This window comes from Citrus sinensis, chromosome 9 (assembly GCF_022201045.2).
Source record: "Citrus sinensis cultivar Valencia sweet orange chromosome 9, DVS_A1.0, whole genome shotgun sequence".
Classification (NCBI taxonomy): Eukaryota; Viridiplantae; Streptophyta; class Magnoliopsida; order Sapindales; family Rutaceae; genus Citrus; species Citrus sinensis.
The window spans coordinates 17,086,763-17,096,133 of record NC_068564.1 but is presented as its reverse complement, the minus strand read 5'-3'; the positions used below and the strand labels follow the sequence as shown (position 1 = coordinate 17,096,133).

The 9,371-nt window shown below is 32.5% G+C and overlaps 1 long non-coding RNA gene across 1 annotated transcript; it reads right to left on the bottom strand.

The window, feature by feature from the left end:
* Window positions 1-1,650: 1,650 nt before the first annotated feature.
* Window positions 1,651-4,714, bottom strand: LOC127899666 (uncharacterized). The gene is made up of 2 exons (XR_008051573.1): window positions 4,225-4,714; window positions 1,651-2,123 (listed from the first exon to the last, which is right to left on the bottom strand). It is a non-coding gene; the product is annotated as an uncharacterized LOC127899666 (long non-coding RNA).
* Between the last annotated feature and the right edge of the window lie 4,657 nt (window positions 4,715-9,371).

The following is a 9,371-nucleotide window of genomic DNA, read 5'->3' as shown; positions in this document are numbered from 1 at the left end:
TGATTTATTTAAAATGTCATGAAAAATAATTTGATCTTTTAAATGCTTAATCATGCATATATTTAATTATATTAGGTTTACAAGAAATGTAACAAGACAAATCACTTAACCTAGTATCTTTAACACTTGTCTTTGACTTGATTTGCTTTTTGTCTTTGTCTTTGAGTGCCTTGAACTTGAACTCACATGTATGATTTTTGTCCTTCAAGAGCTAGTGAGATTTGAAACATATATATATACACCAATATACTCTTGACACTTTGTTTATTATTATCAAAATAAAAGACATATAACCGTGTAGGCCAACAAAATCAAATTTCAGAAATTTTGGACTCATATGTGGTTGTGCATGTTATGCAAATTACAACTATGCCACTAGTTTAAAATTCAAATTTTTATCACATCATATCTCATGATTATAAGACCCTTGTACATACACTACCAACCCAAAAATATTGAAATCTAGCCATTACTTGAAAAGCTCCAACAAACCAGTGAGAATGCTATCCTCTAGGGAAGCTCTAGTTGCTCTTTTGATGAAGATGAAGGCGAGAAGTTGCAAGTGAATGGCAAGGCCATCAAGTTCAAAAACAAATCATGTACTGATTGTGGTGAACGAGCAACAATTAAAGTCCCTGAATCTATTGCAAATTTCAATAGGCTTTACTACAACTTTGAGAGGCTGGGATGCAATTACTTTAAGTGGTGGGAACTATTTAACTTTAAGTACAAACTGATTGCAAGACGTTGGGTAAGTCGTAAAATAAAGAAAAGAACAATTCTTTCCATTATGAAAATAAAAAGTAGAGAATGATGGGCACCAAGCTTGTTGCAAAATCAAACAAGATAAAGAGTTTATTGTATACCATCATCATAATGTAGTCACTATGTCTTTATGTACATATATCATCTTGGGCAGAAAATAAATTTAGTTGACTACAAGGCTTAAATAATAGAGATAAATGGTAAAGAATCTATATAAGTTATCAAAATATTGATTTCATTATCAAAAGTTGTGGTTCATTACATTTTGTTAGTTGACACGACTCAAAACCGTTGATTACTTCCAAGTATAAGAGTGTCTATTTACATTATAACCCAGTGAGTCCGGGGTTAAACCATAAGTAATCTATAAATTTAGTAGTCTATTATTAAATAGAAATTAACTACATAAAAAGAAATTAATAGAGACTAATCTAGAAAAATGCTGAGGTTTTGGAATCCACTCTCAATTTTCGAATTATAGTTATAATACTCTCATACTTATTATTTGTATTTCTTTAGCCAGTTAATATTATGCCATTTAATTCTCAATTGATCATTTGTCTAGATAAATATGAGATCAAATACCTAATTTGCCAAAGCTATATTGGAGTATTGACATTATGTCAGAATCCTCTATAGATCTAAGAAGATATAGATCTAAAAATTAACATGACATAAAATTAACCAATAAAGAAAAAAATACAAATTATAAATATATAACAAATAAAATAAACCTAGAACTCACTTGAGAGATTAATTTATTCAATGATTTCAATTCTTGAGCTTCACATTTCACCTCAACTTAGAAACTTTAGCCACTCATGTTTAAAAGGAAAACACTCTTTTTATTTAATAAACTTTGTGAAGTACAATAAAACGAAATCGAAAACAAAGGGAAAGAAAATAGATTTTTCCCTAAAATTCACTCTAGATTTACACCCAAAATACTCACCCCTAAAATCCGCCACAAATTCTCTCTTCTTTTATTCTTTCTCCCAAAATCTAGTATTGTGAGCTTACAATCACAACCTTTAGATGAGATTTAATAGTACAATCCTAGTGTCTAAAATTTGCAACCATTATGGATTGTTAGATTCAACACAATCAACAGCTATGATTGAAATCAAAGAGGGACCTTTTTTTCACTTACTTGTCAAGGTGATTGAGCTCATTTGTCAAGATAGTTTACCTATGCAATTTGGTGTGCTAATACGAGCTTGGACACGAGGCACGATCTCAACCATTCAGTAATAATGCCAGATAAAAGGGCTAGAAAATCTTCAACCGCTTCTGAGTTTCTAGAATCCAAATTTCTCTTCTATTTTTCTGATCCAAGCATCATGATTTTAGGGAATTACCTACAAAACACAAAAGCAATCATAATTAAAAACAAATAAAAATTACTAATTCGTAAAATAGGTTTGAGATTTATTAATGTAATGAAATTAGTAGTGTTATCAACATTAATTGTAAGTGAAAAATAATAATTTTAATCTTTATTAAATGTACACTTCTAGTGTTAATCACGCTCCTCAACTAGCTTATTATTAGTCCTTAGTAATTAAAGTACTATCTATAATAATTAAAATTAATGTGCAAGCTAGTTCTTCTACTCTTCAAACAATTAAATAAGTGAGCTCCTTGTTTTTGTTGAGAGATGAAATAAAGAAATAACTTCTTGACTTGATATCAATAAACCTTCCTTTATGCTTAATTGTAAATAAATGCAAAACATATGGGTTTTCATTGAAAAAGTATAATATTTTTGTTCTAAAAGTTTATTAAGGTTCAATCATTAACTAGCATATTATTTACAAATAATCAAATAATATATCATCAACTCATGTAGCAAGCCTTAAGGCACTAGGCGTTGAAACAACCCTACAGACTTAGCTACTTGGGCGTCTAATTAATTTACAGAAAAACAAGCAAAATATCTTCAACCCGTATAACAAGCTTTAGGCAATGACTCCAAAACCAATTAGCTTTAGGCCAGTAGGTGTCGAAGCACCCCTATGGGTTTATTTACTCGGATTTTAGATTTATTGACGTTGAGACATTACAAGTAATAAATCTTTAACTCATGTAGTAGGCTTTGGGCCTATGACTCTCAGAGCAGTTGGTCTTAGGGCATTAGGTTTTAGAACACCCCTACGGGCTTATTTAATAGGTTTTTAGATTTAGCAAAATTGAACACATTGATTTTTTTTTTCTTTTTTTAAGGATAAAAAACACACTTTCCACTATCTTAGATGTCGCCTCCAACAAAATAAGAGAACTAAATATTAGTTATTTCAACTTAGAACTCACAAGCATGTGTCATGGTGTGTGTATGCTAGAATGGTTTATTAACATTTGCTAGATAATCAAATGAAACAATATGGATAAGTAAAAACTATTAGAAAAAAATAGCTTACAAATTAAATTACTTTAAAGAGAAAAGAACAAAAATAACTTTTATTAAAATATAAAATGATAAATCTCAACGGTAAAATACAAGAACTCCTTATCTACTATATTTAAACAAAAAATAGTTAGATTTTTTTTTTGAAAAGTGAAACAAACACAATTTTTTTTAAAAAAAAAACTCAAAAGCATGTCAGATCAACCATCCCTCCCCTTAACTAGATTGAGAAATTATCTTTAATGTCCAAAGAAAAAGAGATAAAGTTTAGAATATGGCACCTGATAAACGTGAAAGGAAAATGAACACCTACAAACAAATACAACTAGTGTTGTGAAAATTTTAATATACTCGCAAGCGCACGAATCTAGAAATAGAATAGTGGTAACGAGGTCGATCCCACATGAATTGTTATAAATTGAAAAGTCTAATTTAAATCTAAAATTAATATTAATTCTAACCTAGTTGACCAAATTAAGTTTCTAAGAAAATTAAACCAATTAAACTAAGGAAGCAATTAAAATAAAGAAGAATTCAATAAGATAAGAATTACTAAGGTTTCAAAATCCACCACTATTCAACTAGTGATTATCTAATTATTAATTAATCCCTAATTTTAGAGTGACAACTCGAAATCAATCTATGTCATCTCATGGATATAACAATTAAGCCCAAGTAATTAAATCTAATGTAGGTTTTTTTTTCTGCCTAATAATATGACATCTAAGCATCCCATGTAAACATATTGAATAACAAAGAGTCAAAGTTTTCCTAAGCACTCTATGTAAACAATTTAATGCAAGACATAGAATCAAAGATAATCATGTATAAACTTTATAAATTCAAGCATAGATTTAATTGAATATTAATCATAACAATCAATAATGCATGACAAAATTGATGAAAATATTTTAATAACATCCAATTAATCATGTGAAATAAAAACCATAATCATTAAAGAATATATATAGGGAATTAAATAAATAAAAAGATAATTATTTCATTAAATAGGGTTTCATCCTTAACCTCAGTATCAAAAAATTAGCTATACATACTTGAATTGAGAGCAACAAAAGAAATAAAATCAGCCATGGGAAGCCGAAGTGCTGCTGCCGCTACCCTCTATTCTCTATGTCTCGCGTCTGCTCTCCTCTGGCGGCTACTCCCTCTCCAAAAGCCAAAACTCCCTTTTATAATCTTTAAAATGGGCCCCACCTCTTAAATCCTAAAGGCTAAAGCCAAAAGACTTGCCTTTTTATTTGCTTTAGCTCTCACACGTGCCCACCATAAGCCATAAATTGTTTCCTCTTTTAATTGCTCAACACGAGCCCACTTATGCAAAGCCTAATCAAGCTTCATTTAATCCTCATGTGCTGGCCACTTTTAAAGCTAATATCACTTTCTCCTCTTTGTCCGCATGTGGATGGTGAATGCATTTGTTGAGTTCGGTTTCCTTATCTTGAATGAACATGCATATAAGCATAACTGCTTCCAAGTTCATTAATCTTTAATGCTCACAAATTGAACTCCTTTATGCTCTTTTTATCCATAATCTCTAATTAATTTCATATTCAATAAAATAATTTAATTAATTAAAAATAACAAATAAATATAACTAGTAATTATTTAATTAAGGGTAAAATATGCATATATTATATGCTCATCAAATACCCCCAAACTTGGATTTTGCTAGTCCTCGAGCAAAACTAAAACTTAAAACAAAAATAAAAATAACAAAACAAAAAGTAAATCCTAACTAAACCACTTTCGTAGGTAATCGCGATTGCATTTAGCGTATACAACAAGCCTTTAAATCCCTAGGCGGCCCTAGTGGACGAGTTGTAGTCTCGTGAGGGCTTCAGTGATGATACCCACAAACATCATTTTTCAAAGAATTAAAATAAAAATAAAATGAAAAGAACAACAAGCTTTAAACAAAACATGAAGATAGCCTCAAAAATTGCATAAATTATATAGCTCAAAGAAAATTTCAAATATTGGCAAAGTTCTAACTTTAATTCAATAGTCAATCACATCTCTCTTTTGATTCTTGTAGTGTGTGTCTGAAATCAATTCAATCAAATCCATTCCCAAAATCTTCAACATCAACAGCCTTCGCCTCAAACAAAGAAAAGAGTAGGTCAAACTAATCTTATCATCTTGATCTCTAATTTTTTCCTCTCACAGGCTTTTATGTGCATTTTCTTTTGATTTTTTTTTCAGCACATGCACTTGATTTGATTTTTCTTTTTCTCTTTTTTTTCTTCTTTTTTTTTTAACTATAGTCAAGAGCTTTCACTCTACCCCTTAAGGTAGCCGTCTTCTCAAAATAGATTATCTTCTACATACTGGTGGTACATAGGCCCAAATTACTCAAGGATAGCTTCATTCTTAAGGGTTATAGGTAGCTATTTTTTACTTTGGCGCCCGTGTATACTAGTTTGTATTGTGGAGATAAGAATCAAGAAAAACAATCATTTACTCTATCTAAAATTGTCAACTTAGGCTGCGTCAATCTCAAATTTCAAGTCAAAATTATGAAAGAATTGATATTAGTGCTCATATTTTAAAGAATCTCAATCAAGAGGAACTAACACAACAATCAAGTATAAACTAAGACAATATTCAACCTTTTCTAAAAACCATATTCATTGTCAATTAAGTTCTTATCATTGGCGTTTCACATAAAAATAAAAAAATCAACAATTTTTTTTTTTAACAAACAATTTTTTTTAACAAACAAAGCACACACTATTCCCACCCCCAAACTTATTTGGAACATTGTTCTCAATGTTTCACAAACAACAGATATGCAAATGAGAGAAGAAAAAATAATAACAAAACATAAATAGTAAAAAGAAAGTTGGAGAGAATGTTGAGTGTTAGAAAATGCATATTTATAAAGGAGAAAACCGTCATTTTACATTTTAAGTCTTACTAACAACCCTTACTTTTATATATTTAACCTTCTTGTGATTTAATTACATGTGTTTTATTTTAATTAAGTATTTTATGTATTTTAGGGGCATTATAGTCATTTCACAATAAAGGAGAGATCAGACGGCAAAACGGACATCACTTTTGAACTCAGGACGGTCGAAAACCTTAGGAGGAGCATAAAAGGAAAAATGGCACTATTCACATGTACGGTACTATTCACGTGTACGGTACTGTATACGTTACTGTTCACGACACTGTTCACATAGACGGATGATGACGTGGCATTGACCGATGATGTGGCATTGACTGATGAGGTGTCACGATCCTGTTGGACTAAAATTCTTATGTACTGTTGATGGTGACGTGGCAGCATATCAGTGGACGAAAAATCTCGCGTACGGTGCATGCATCACACAGGATTATTTTCAACCAAACCGCGTTACTGTTCATCCGGGTCAAACCGCGTTACTGTTCAAAGTCGGGTCAAACCGTGTTACTGTTCATCCGCGTGGTCAAACCGTGGACTGTTGACTGATGACGTGGCGAAATCCTGAGCGTCCAAACTGTTTTTAATCCGATGGCCATGATTTACTCCATGTATCTATAAAAAGGGGGCCTCCCCCCCCTAATTTGATATCTCTGAATCCATTTTTGGAATCCATTTTCTGTAATTCCTTCTCCATCTTGTATTTTCTTCGTATTTTAATAAATTCTCATTTTGCCCCTAGTTCAATTATGAGTGGCTAATTTTCTTTCAAGCTTGGGTTGAAGGTGAAGTCTCAACATGTGTCATGGGCTTAATTTGGTAAATTTATTTTCTCTTCCCCTCTAATTTTTGTGGATGTTTTGACTTCTCGTCGACAAATAATAATAGTCTTGTCTAGATACCGCCTTGGTTACACCGGCTCTCTAGTATAAGGTTATTATTATTTGGCACGATAAGCCCTTAGCACCATATTGATTAGAGCGTGGTTCATGAGGTGTGGATTCCCCCCTCATGATTTAATTGGCATTAATACGGATTATTTAGCCCATGATGCATGTTGATACGGATCCAGATACCCAAGTACGTCATTTCAATAGAATTATCTTCAATTTATTCTCGCCATTGCAATTCCAATTTTAGAATTTATTCTCGCTATTTTAATTTAAGTTTTAGCATATACCAAATCATTTCCACCACAAATCCAACAACCCATTTACAAAATTAATTCTACACAATTAAAATCCACCTCCTCGTGGGATCGACACTCGTCACCATAGATCTATACTACAATAGATTCGTGCGCTTGCGAGTACATTAAAATTTGCACAACAAGTTTTTGGCGCCGTTGCCGGGGAGGTAAGTAATTTTAATTCATAGAATTAATTTTTGTGAATAACTTCTTTTATTTGTTTTCTTGTATTTTTTTTTCTTATAAAAAAAAAAAGAGAGTAAATCTATATTTAAAGGTTAGTATTTCTTTTCTTTTTCTCTTCTTTAAAATTCTGTAATTTAATTTTCAATTTATTTTTTCTTTGTAATTTTTGTTTATTTTATTAATTTAATTTTTAGTTAATTTCACGTATTTGTTTTTGTGTATTTTTATAGTAAGGTTGTAATAGCGCAATAAGGTTAGTATCATAATTTCTCCCTTATCTTTATTTTTTATTTGTTTTGTTCCCATCTTTATTTTTTGTTTTGTTTGCATCTTTATTTTTATTTTATTTGTTTTGTATGCATGGTCGTAGGTCATTATTACCTAATCTTGAACCTATAGACCTTGAATTAGAAAAAACACTTCGCACACACAAACACGTTAAAAATAAAATGGATTTACAAGCACCACAGGAGAGGCCATTTAAGGACTATTTTAGTCCCTTAGCTAATTTGAGCACGTCATGCATAAGATACCCAAATGTAGCTGCTAGGAGCTTTGAACTAAAACCTAGTGTGCTAAATTGTCTCCCCACATTCTATGGCTTAGAAAATGAGGACCCATATAATCATCTGAATGATTTTCATGCCATTTGTCAAACATTTAAATATGAGAATTTTTCAGACGATGATGTTAAACTCAGATTATTCCCATTTTCTTTAAAAGATAGAGCTCGTTCATGGTTAAATACTTTACCTGCTAATAGCATTTCATCATGGGAACAAATGGTAACTAAATTTTTGAATAAATATTTCCCAGTGCATAAAACCAATGCTATTCGCAGGGAAATTTCAGAGTTCACACAAAGAGAGGACGAGCAGTTTTTCGAAACTTGGGAGCGATTCAATGGGCTACTCTTGAAGTGTCCACATCATGGGTACGAAAAATGGCACCAATGTCAATACTTTTTGGAGGGATTATTGCCGAATGTGCAAGAATGGCTAATGGCAACAAGTGGAGGAGAGCTAATGTCAAAAAGTGCATCAGAAATTTGGGAGTTTTTCCAGCGACAAGCGGACAATTCCCAACAACGGAGTCGATCACTCAGGAATACTAGAAGGATTAAAGGAGTGAATGAGGTTCACATTGGCGAGTCAACTTCGGGAATCAAAGAAGTCAAGGAGATGGTTGAAGGTCTTGCTCGACAAATAGCATCATTATCGACTGCTAAATCAACAGAATCACATGACCCTGACTCATATCCAGATCAAGCCAATGCCATAGGTGTAATGAGAAAGCCATCTAATTACAACCCATACTCCAACACATATAACTCTGGATGGAGAGACCACCCCAATTTTTCATGGTCTCAAGGATTCCAACAGAATGGATCAGCAGCTCCAGCTCCACCAATGCAACAAATTCCTCAAAATCCTCAAGCCTCTCAGCCCCCATTTAGACCATTCAATCAAAACCAGAATTATTCTCAACCCAGACCATGGGAGGATGCATTCCAGAATTTCAGGAATGTTACTCACTCCACGATTGAGCAACAGAACCGCACCATTGATGGACTACGAAATGAGTTGAGAGCAGGCTTCAACTCACAAGCTCAATCTGTTTCAAGCCTCGAAAAGATGGTGGGACAACTTGCTTCTTCAGTTCAGACATTGGCAATGACTGTTGAGAAAGGCAAATTTCCAAGTCAACCAGTGCCTAATCCTAAAGGAGTACATGAAGCAAGTACCAGTTCACCACAGCAGCATGGAGAGATCAAAGCAGTAATGACCTTGCGAAAAGGAAAGGAAGTCGACAACAAAGTGGAGATGCCGGTGACAAAAGAAAATCAAATTGTACCTGTGAATGTTGAGGAATCATCACCGGAGGAGAAAGAAGAAACTAAC